This window comes from Myodes glareolus, chromosome 6 (genome assembly GCF_982192425.1).
Source record: "Myodes glareolus chromosome 6, mMyoGla1.1, whole genome shotgun sequence".
Classification (NCBI taxonomy): domain Eukaryota; kingdom Metazoa; phylum Chordata; class Mammalia; order Rodentia; family Cricetidae; genus Myodes; species Myodes glareolus.
Window position 1 is genome coordinate 72,523,745 of NC_142031.1, and position 11,420 is coordinate 72,535,164.

An 11,420-nucleotide genomic window follows, 5' to 3' on the forward strand; every position below is an offset into this window, starting at 1 on the left:
GGACCTGGGTTTGAGTCCTAAAAGCTAAATCACGTAGATAACCACCTGTAACTTTATCTCCAGGGAACCTTTAATGTCTAGGTTCCTATCTTCACAGATAGATAGATACCCACACACAGACACATCATTTAAACATATAAAATAATCTTGCCGTAAATATCTATTTCATGCTAATATACTATCTAGCTATACTTTTTTGTTTTATTTCCTTTGAAAATTTTCTCTTTTGATACCCTCATTTTGCTCGACTCTTCACATTTACATTTTGGTTTTATTTTTTTAAAAAAGTCTCTCTAAAACACATGCCTACTAAGTGCTAGAAACAGAATTTCAATTCATTGTGTGAGTCAAAGTGTAAATTCTAATCACAAGTGTTAAAATGAACCCTTTGAATGAACGTACAGAAATTAAAGCACATTTTAACTAGGTTAATACAGAGTAAACATGTGACATTTTTTTCTGAGAAAATTGGATGACCAAGTGTGTTTGATTCTGAATCACTGAGACTACATTGCTTTGTATCCCTGAATTCATTAATTGAAGCCAGGTATTGAATTCCGAAAGAAGTATGAGTATGCATGTCTGATTATAATTAGTAATATGCATAATTAATTATGACTTGCATATATTTGAATAGATTAAAAGATTAGTGAAAGAGAGATCTTCCACATGATAAAATAACAAGTAAATTATTTATCTATTTAATGTAAAATTTAAACCAAAAAAGAGAGTTTGAAAATTGGTTACAGTTCAAAAGCCATGATACTTGTTGCTTCTTTTATTTTGTTTGAATTAAGACAATACTAATGATGATATCATCTTAAACTTAATCCACATACACACTTTTTCTCTAGATATTTGTGTGCACTGAGAGTACTGTTACTCCATGGTGAAGATTAGAAAGGTCTTCCGGCTTCATTAGTGAAAAGGAAAAAAAAATGGAAATTATTAGAGGGAGAAAAAGACAAAAAAAAATCAAAGAATTTTTCAGAACCTGTGCATAAAGGCAGATCCAAATACTGTAGCTACTTGATAATTTAATGTGGAAATTGTCCACTACTAGGAATGGAGGCCAGTTAGCAACAAATGCTGAGAGAAATGGTACATTCTAAATATATGATTCTATGTTTTGTTTAAAAAAACATCTTTACAAGGTTGGACAAATTAAATGATCTAGTTGAAATTCTGTAATTGATAAAATGAAGACACCTATTTAATTTAGCACTATTACACTGGCACTTAAATTAAATTAATTTATATGTTACTTAGCAAAAGCTCACACTAATAATATTAGAACTGGACATAAGAAAGCTCTATTCTGGAGTTGGAGTTAAGAACATTGATAGTTCTTTTTAAGAGTACTGAGGTTTGATACCCAGCACCTACATGATGGCATACAGCTGTCAGTAACTCCAGTCTCTGGGAACTGGTGCCTCTTCAGGCCTCTGTGGAACACTGGACACAGAAAAGCATGCAGGGAAAACAGTCATACACAACATATTAATAAAACTTTAAAAAACAAGAACAGTTTATTCTAATCACTGTGTATACTTTCTGAGTTCCACTGCTTATTTCCTTTATGTACTTTTTCTTTTGAGAACTTTGTAAGTGAAGTAAAATTGCATCAATGCAAACATATGAAATAATGGAAATATGTTTGTGAAAAAGCTCTCTGTAATTATGATTTCTGTTATCACAATTTAATGTTTCAGATAAAAGCACCTAACATTAGAACATTAGGGAAACCTTGATTACCCTGCAATGTTTCAATTATAATTTGACAGTTTGAGATAAGTAACATAATGAAATATTTAAATGTATTTTAAGTTTTAATATACTTAAAACAATTAACATTTAACACAAATCGCATGACTCAGACTTCATTCTGTCATCTAGAGTCTCTTCTGCAGCATGAATAGTGATACACATTACTGCAGTTAGTAAGAAATCTATGCAATTCATTCATTTTCACACCATCACCCTAAAACAAGCCGATTAACTGGAAATACTATATGCATGTTGAGGCCCTTTATTTCCCTTATTCACATGTTCAGTACATATTTTTTCCTTTTTACTTCAAACGAATGTTGGTTCTATAATTTTAATTTAATTTAATTTTGAACTCTGCTCAATGAATTCACAAGGTGAGTATTTAAAAATAGGCTTCATTTTTAAAGTTTTAATGTTTCTTGTATCTCTTGTATTTTTTTAAAAGTGTTTCTTCCTAGATCCTAATCCTTTATTTTAGTAGTTGTCAGTTGATAACTTGATGTTAATTGTGTGGATTTTCACATTCTCAATTGTTGCATATTCATGAACATCTCTAATAATATATCTAAGTAAGGAAGTCTCATCTCTTGTACCTTTCAAATAAATAACTATAACAAATGCATTCAAAAGAACGATAGGAGAAGTACACTTAAACCAGTTTTAAAATGGCATTGAGGAATGTTATACATCTTAAAGCGTATACTTTCAACAAATAGAAGTTTGTATTTGGAACTGCAGCAACTTGATCAGATGAAATTGTATTTCTGAAGAAAAATTAATAGAGCAATATTTTGGCTTTTACCATTAATTAAATACAAATTTCCATGGGTTGTTTTACAAGCACCAGTCTAGGTGACACAAAATAACAGAATTTTTTTTTTCTCTCAGAGTGCTGAATGAAGTACTGAATATGTTTTAAATATATTATTTGTAATTCTTGATAGGAACAGAACCAATAGAATGAATAGACAAATACTAAAATACTAAGTCAGTTTGCACTGAAATAATAACAACAGTTGAATCACACCTGAGAATCTGAACCTGACAGTTGCCGGATCCTTGAAGATGAATATCTTACAGTCAGAGTGGTTCCACAGCGGTTGTTTCACAAGGAAGTTGTTATGAGGTCATTTACTGCTTTACAAGTCAACAATATCAATCTGTTATCTAAAATGTAGACTATTCCTGGGGAGCCACTGGTGCTTAGTCTAGATGGAAACTGGTAGATGCTGTTTCTGGTATCAGGTAAGGAATAAGAAGCCACAGAAACAGGATAATTTATCTCCTTGGAATGGAAGAACAAGTGAACAAAGGTGAATGAGTGAGCATGCTTCAACCTTTGCAGCTACCTGAAGACAGGATGCATCTTCCCCCACTCAGTACGACATTTAACAAAACCCCTCCACCGAGTCTGTCTACACGAGTGATTCTAATTTGCAGCAAGTTGACATTAAAACCACACATCTCATTACGGTTGTTTTTTCCTCTCAGGCTGACTGAGATTGTCCTTGTTGCTGCTCTTTAGATTCAGCAATCCACAGGATTCATATGCTCTTCATAGACACATGCCTCTGATCCTTACTTCTATCATGATGATTAATTCCTCTCCATGTCTGTTCTTCATATAGCCTTTTCCATAAGGACACTGACACTTCATTTAGAACCCATCCAAATCCACTACGCACTTGTCATGACTAATGACATTTGCAAAGACACAGTTTCTAAAAGCAGTTATTTTCTGTGGTTTTCAGAGGACATGGGCTTTGAATAGATATTATTTTATACTATTAGGAGCTAAGCCCTTAAGGGATTTTTGAGTGTATTTTTAGTGTAAAACATTTGAACATTAATTTAATAGCCTATACACCCATATTAGATGACAATAAGGGAGTTCTAAAGATAAGCATTTTATATACTAGTAAACCAATACTCAAATTTTTCTTATGATGTATGTGGTTTCTGAATTATATGACAAAATAGTAGAAAATAAAATTCTAAAGTATGGATAATTTGCCTTTCAAAAATCTGTTATTTTTCTAGGGTATATAAATAGGCTATGCAGGATTTGACATTTTCTGTGGGAAACACTGAAAGATACAGTGTACTTTATATGATGATGAGAGTTCTTATATAAGTTTGCAATATGTGTTCGGTTATTATTTAAGAAATCCTCTCTCATTCAATGTCACACTGGCAGGTGCCACTATGAATAGTAATAGTGAGAAAGTCCTTTACTACAACACAAGCTCCTGGAGTTAACAGAGGTACTGTGACATCTCTTGATTATTCTTGTAACCCTGGACTAAAATAGTACATGGCCAACATGAAACTTGGTAATAGCTGCTTAATTTAGAATTAATATTTCAGACATAATTCTTTTAATTAATACAGATGAAAGTATTCCAAACTTTGTGTTTTAAAAAATAGTTACAAATGCTTCATTCCAGTTCATGACAAACATCTTAAATTCTAAATTGATAACTTTTTTTTAAAGTATCCTTTATTCATTAGATGTGAAAAAGAAATTTAACTGAAGTGAGTACAGAAATAATTTGATAATTTATTTGATAATTTGGTTTTTATATCAAGTAGATATGGATTTTTTAAGTCAGAGCACTACCATCTTAACCAAAGCAGATAGCTTTCATATTCACAATTCAATCCATCATTTAAAAATAGGTATCTGCATGTTATTGAACTCCTCAGCACATAGAAAGAGGAAACAATAATAATATTTTCCAAAATGTCTGAGTCATCAAGTCCCTTAACTTTTCAATAACAAAAGTAAGAACATGTTGAACAAATAATTTTAACCAAATGCACTGTCATATACTAACAGACACTAAACAGTAAACTGTAGTGAGTCCTTCTTAGGAAATTTTTAGACATCAAAGCACTTGCTCTATTTTCACTGTGCTATTTCTCATGTAAGAAAATACACCTTCACAAATTTCTATTAAGAATAGAAATGTGGAATATTATGTTACTTTTCATACAATTATTAAAAATATTAAATGGACCGTCTTAGAAACTGATATTCCCAAAGCACATTTTCAACCTGCTGTAAACATTATATTAATTGAATATTTCTATGTTTTGGGAGAAATGTTAGGTAACAAGTTAATTCATAATGATTTATTTATAATTGAAATTTGACCCAAATTAAATTCTCATTAAGAAAGTGATTATTTTTGTAAACTTAGCTACAATTGGGATCAGTATATGAAAACATAATAGATATTGGTTTTAAGAGATTTGTACACCAATGCACATATTTTCTACATCAGAAATAAACTGGTTACAGATGTTTTAAGGTATATATATATATATATATACATATACATATATTCGAATATAATTACACCATTCCATCTATTAATGATATAAATGTACAAGTTCATATAAACACAACATAGGCTCAGAAATTCTAAATGTTCTTCCTCTCTCTGTCTTCTTTGTACTGGGAACAGCTCTCCTATGTGGTCCCTCACCTTGAAAGTGTAGACCTGAGACTCTGGCAGGAAAGACTCCCAGCGGGTTGGCTGTCTCATTGGCTCTGATCTGTGTTACCTTCTCGGTACCATTCTAGCACAACTGTACCTTACGTGAGTCGGGAAAAGACCTGGAGATTGAAAAAAAGACACAAGAGATCTGGGTCATTCGAAAGAAGATCAGCCGAATGCCACTTTATTCAGTTTTTTGCAAAACTAATATACTTTGGCTGCTGCAAAAGGATTACCTCCCAGGCAGGGGGGAATCTGGCTGCTGCAAGGATTTTCTCCCAGGCAGGTGGGAAATTACCATACCAAAGATGAAACAATGCCCTACAGCTAATCATCATCCTAGGGCAGAGGGAGCACAGAAGCAAACAGAATGCTAGTCTTTCGAATCAGCTCCACTTCAAGGAACACTGAGACACAGCTACTGCCAAAATTTGGTGGCTAGCTGTGGGTTGAAAATTGGAATTGCTGGAGGAACCTCGTCATCGTTATGCCTTGACCATTCTATGAAACAATAGCTCTTCTGTTCTATTCTGGACATGCCTTACAAGAGGCAATGGTTGTCTCCTTTCCTAGTGGAAACCTTTCTAATCTTTTTCTTCATGTAGAGCAGCCATCTCTTTTACTTCCACCTCACATACTTATTTCTCCCATGTTTGCAATGTCCTGTGTGTTGCAATTCCTCTATTTCCACAAGAAGTCTAAGGGCAGTAATTGGCTGGGGGATTGACTGAGAGAAGAAAATTAAATACATTTGTAATTAAAAATAATTAGAAATAGAATTGTGGTGTGGTATGTATTGCTTTTATTGGTTAATGAATAAAGAAACTACCTTGGCCTGTGATAAGGCAAAAGAACAGAGCTAGGTGGAGAAAACTAAAGTGAATCTGAGAGAAAGGAGGCAGGGTCAGAGAGAAGCCGTATAGCTCCACTGGAGCTGGATGGAACTTTACCCCGTAAGGCACAACCACATGGCAATGCACAGATTGCTAGAAATGGGTTAAATTAATATGTAAGAGTTATGCAATGAGAAGCTAGAGCTAATGGGACAAGAAGTGATTTAATTAAGAGTCACTGGCTGGTTGTTTTGCTTTTCTGACCTTTAGGTTATACTTTGATATATTTTTATTAATCATACTACATTCAAGGCCATAGTTTTGGCATTTGGATAATTAGTAAATGTTATACTCATAGTCTTTTGTAACCATAACATTAGAATCCGACTTTGCTACTATTCTACAGTATAGTCTCATCTATCTTTTCCTTTAAACATCGATAGTCATGTTCTACCATGCTATAGTGAATGGTTTGTTTTCAAGCTAGACTAAATTGAGAAGGGCATAGGCTATTAGCAGAGCACACCTATCATATCTGTAAGGTAACATCCTCAAATAATTAACCGAGGGCAGATCTTTCACGAATATATACAGGACTAGTCCACAGATGGGGGACCAGAAGAGGAAAAGGGGAAAATAAGTCCAGTCATGAGCACTGACATTTTGTCTCTTTTGCCACTCCTCTGCCTGCCTGGAGTAGGGTGCACCACGTGGTGTCACCACGATTTTTTACATTCTGAGCCTTGTGTTGTTTGTGTTATTTTCAACTTGACTCAAACTCTAGTAACCCGGAACAAAGGAAACTCAATTGATAAAAAAAGCAAACATCAAATAGGCTTGAAAGTAAGGTTTATTTTTTGTGATTGATGGTTGAAATGGAGAAAACATTTCTCTAATGGAAAGAAGCATTGAATATTTTATTCACCTTTTTTTAGACATTACGTATTTCTTCATTTGAGTAAGTGTTAGTTCAATTCATTCCACAATTTCTAGAGTGACTGCTTTGATTTCTGTTTATTTATTCATTGTTCTAATGATCTTCATGGAATGCAAATATTAATCTTCTGCCAACTTTATTTTGGCAAATGTGTTTTCTCATTCTGTAAAATGTTTCCTTTCATTGCTCATTGTTTTTTCTGTTGTGTACAAGAAAAAAATTTTGTCTATTTTGTTTTGTTTCTGAGGAAGAGGGAGATTTTGTGAATAGAGTTTTATTTTAAGAATGTTGAAAGATTATATTGCATTCTATTGAATGCTTTTCAAAAATATGTCTTGAAGTACTTTCCTCTGGAAGTTGCACATCCAGGTCTCACTTTAGTTCTTTGAATTTTTTAGAATTGATTTTTTTTTCTACATTCATCCTTCTACATGTAGATATCCAATTATCCAAGCACCATTTGATGAACAGGCTGTCCGTTTTAAAGTGTATACTTTGAACCAGTGTCAAAGATGGATTTAGGTGCCTTTATTTTAGGATCAGTTTTCTACTATATTTGCCTGTATGTCTGTGTTTATATCACTACCGTGCCATTATCTGTTACTGTGGTGTTACAATATAGAAAGATGAGATACTACGACATGACATTCCAGCATTTCCCTTTTCACTAAAGATATTTTTAGCTGTTGCTCCTGTGTGTGTGTCCATCTTTGTATTTTTAAGAATTATAGAATTATCTTTTTTGCTGGCTCTGTAAAGATTATCATTGAAATCTTTACGAGCCTTGCATTGAAACTGAATATAATTCTTACCATAAACTTCTATGCAGTAGGTAATTTTTTTGTCAGTCATTGAAACTATAACAAATACTAAATGTGCCTAGTGATATGTTGAGATACAATATTAAATTATAAAACCCACTTTTACTTTTATAAATATAAATTTTAAAAATAAAATAAAAAATAATCCTTTTAAAAGGTTAGGATGCTGTAAAATTGAAAAAAAGATTTTTGAAAAATACATTAAAATCTATACATTGTTGTTTGCTTAAGGAAGAAAAGAAAGAGTGGAAGCATAGAAATTAGAAACTGTCATGAAGCTGAAGACTTGCGGCAGTAGGAAGTCACTTTCCAGGGATGTTTGTTGACCCAGTGAAATCTCCGCAGATATTCTGCATTGACTGTCAAACTAATGTTTACATAGCAGCTGTCACTAAGACTCTGGCACTGAGGTAAACATGAGCAAGTTAGTGGAATGCATTGGTGAGTTTAGAAAGGCGCCTGGTTATAGAAATGATCAGTTTCTTCTGGATAAAACACAGAGGCACTCTTAGAAATGAAGTACAATTTTCTGTAAGTTTTGTTGAGGGGAAACTGTATGCAACAACAACAACCACAGCAACAAAATGAATGAACACTCGTCCATACAGAACATTTTGTGTAAATACACAGAACTTCCTTCTGAAATAAAGACAATAGAATTCTGATCTACATAATAAAAATTTTGACATGACTGAATCACTATCAAGAATCACACCAAGAAAATGAAACAATGTTTAGCTGATATACAGTACAACACCCCAAAACTAATGAGCAGTGTATCTGAAGAAACATGCTGTGGGGTGTTGAACGACATGTATCCCTACAAGTTTGAATTTCAACACTAGGTCTTCAGCTGGTGATGCTGTTTAGGGTGACTTGGGAGGTGTGGCCTAGATTGAGAAAACATGTCACTGGAGGTAGGCTTTGAGACTTCAAAGCCTTGTGTCATTCCCAGTGTGCCTGCTCTGTCTCTCACTGTTTTCTTGTGATTCAGCATGTGAGATTTCAGGCTTTCTTCCTGTGTCCGTGCCAAATGTTGCTGTCATACTGCCCACCAGGATGGACTCTAATCCCTCTAGAACCATAAGACCAAATAAACGGTTCTTTCTGTAAGTTACCTTGGTCATGATATTTTATCCTAGCAATATAAATGTACCTAATACACACATCATGAAGAGATAAAAGGGCTGAAAATGCGGTCACAATGCTTGCAAACATTGGCAAGACTTAGAATATAGTAATTGGAAACCGAAGAGAGAGAAGATAACAGGCAATCTCAAGTAGGAAAGGGTATCTGTACATAAATGTCACATTGCTAATTTAAATGCAAAATTAGAAAAGCTTTACAGTGTTGCCATTATTTAAGCTTCTGTTCCAGTAATTCTAGTCTACATTATTTACCAAAAATTAACAAGAGAACCAACACATACAGAGATTTTGAGAGGCAAACTTTCAGCAAACTGTTGTGATAGGGGAGTTCAGCCAATCGCATTCTGTGACCTCGCCCGCCACACTGTTGTGTAATGTAAAAAGCCTTGTACAACCGGAAATATTTTGGTTAGGTAGTGTTCAAGTTGTGGTGATAAATCATTTAAGCAGAATTATCTCAGTGATGAAAAAGAATGGGTGAATGTTTATGAACCAATATAATAATCGTAAAATCATTATGCTGAGTTGATGAAGCAAGGCAAAATAGTATAATCATTATGGGTTCATTTGTGAATAATTTAATAATATTCAAAATTACCTGTAGTGAAAGGAAACAAGTGAATATGTTTCCAGCAATGCTTTTAATTTAAGAGAAAAGTGGGTGGAAGAGTTTACAAAACATTACTTTTGGTTGTGATGGTTATATTCATTATTTTGATTATAGTGTTGATTTTAAGTTATATACATACACAGAACTTAGCAAATTGCATAATTTAAGTAATGACCAGTTTATGTATCAGGTCTCAAGTTTTATTTTATATTTACATAACATTCCTTGACTTAAAGGCTACTTATGCTATTTTTATAGCATAGCTTTTAAAAATATAGGTTTTATCCATATCATTATGGAATAATGAAATTAATCCATACAAATAAAGCATGCACCACTAATCATCTCTTTGAAATTAGTGTAATAGAATGGTAGGGGAAATGGGTGAATTTGATTGGCAAGATTAAAGGAAATTAAGAAATATGTCATTTTCAGGAAAGCATGCCTATTATGTGTAATTAGATGAGTGAATAAATTAGTGTATTTAAGTTACATATGCTACATGAGTCACCGAGTAATGTTTTCATTATCTTTTTCATTATTCTTCTGTTTTTATTATTAATTAAATTTATTCATTTATTTTAGCACCCTAATGGCAGTTTCCCCTCCCTCCTTCCTCTTTTTCTCCCCCCCCCATTCATTCCTCCTCTGTTTCTATTCAGAAAAAGCACGCCTCGCATGGGTGTCAGCAAAGCATGACATGTTAGATTGAGGTAGGATTAAGCTTCTTCCTTTGTATTAAGGCTGAACAAGGTGAATACATTTCTAGAAGTCAGTCCAATCCTTAGGGACAGGCCCAGTGCCCACCACTAGGAGTCCTACACGGAGAACAGGCTGCACAAGTGTGACACATAGGCAGAGGGCATAGGTCAGTCCCATGCAGGATCCTTAGCTGTCCATTCAGAGTCTGTGAGCTCCAATGAACCTTGGTTATGTGTTTCCATTTTTTATTAAAATAAATCAAAAACTATCTTTTTATTCGTTTTACATACCAACCGCAGTTCCCACTCCCACCTGTCCTTCTCTCCCCTCCACCTTCACTGCATCCCACTCCCTCTCCACTCCCCAGAGAGGGGAAGGCACATTGCTTTGAGGAAGGACCAAGGACCGACCTCCCCACTATATCTAGGCAGAGCAAGATATCCCTCCAAAGGGAATGTGTTACAAAAAGCCAGAACAAGCCATAGGGATAAATCTGGTGCCAAGACCAGTGGCCCCTCAGTCGGCCCCAGTCATACAACTGTTACGCACATTCAGAGGGACTAGTTTGGTCCTATGTCAGTTTATTCCCTGTCTGGCCAGAGTTGGTGAGCTCCCATGAGTTCACATAGGCTGTTACAGTATGTATTCCCGTCTTGGTCTTTACGTCTTTGCTCATATTCTCATTCATTCCACTCTTCGACTGGACTATGGAAGTTCAGCCCAGTGCTCCACTGTGGATCTCTCCCTTTGCTTCAATCAATTGTTGGATCAAAGTTCTATGGTGACATTTAAAATAGTCATTAATCTGACTCCAGAGCAAGGCCAGTTCAAACACTCACTCCACTAGGGTCTTACCTGGCATCTTCCCTGTGGATTCCTGGAAATTACTCTAGTGCCAGGTTTCTTCCTAGCCATATAATGGCTTCCTCAATCAAAATATCTCTTACCTTGTTCTCTGTCTCTGTTGTTCCCCCATCTTAACTATGTCATTCCCTCAAGTTCTCTTCCCTACCCTTTGCCTCTCCTCCTTCCTTTCTACCCTCCCCATGCTCCCAGTTTTTTTCAGGAGATCTTGTCTATTTTCTTTTCCTTTTC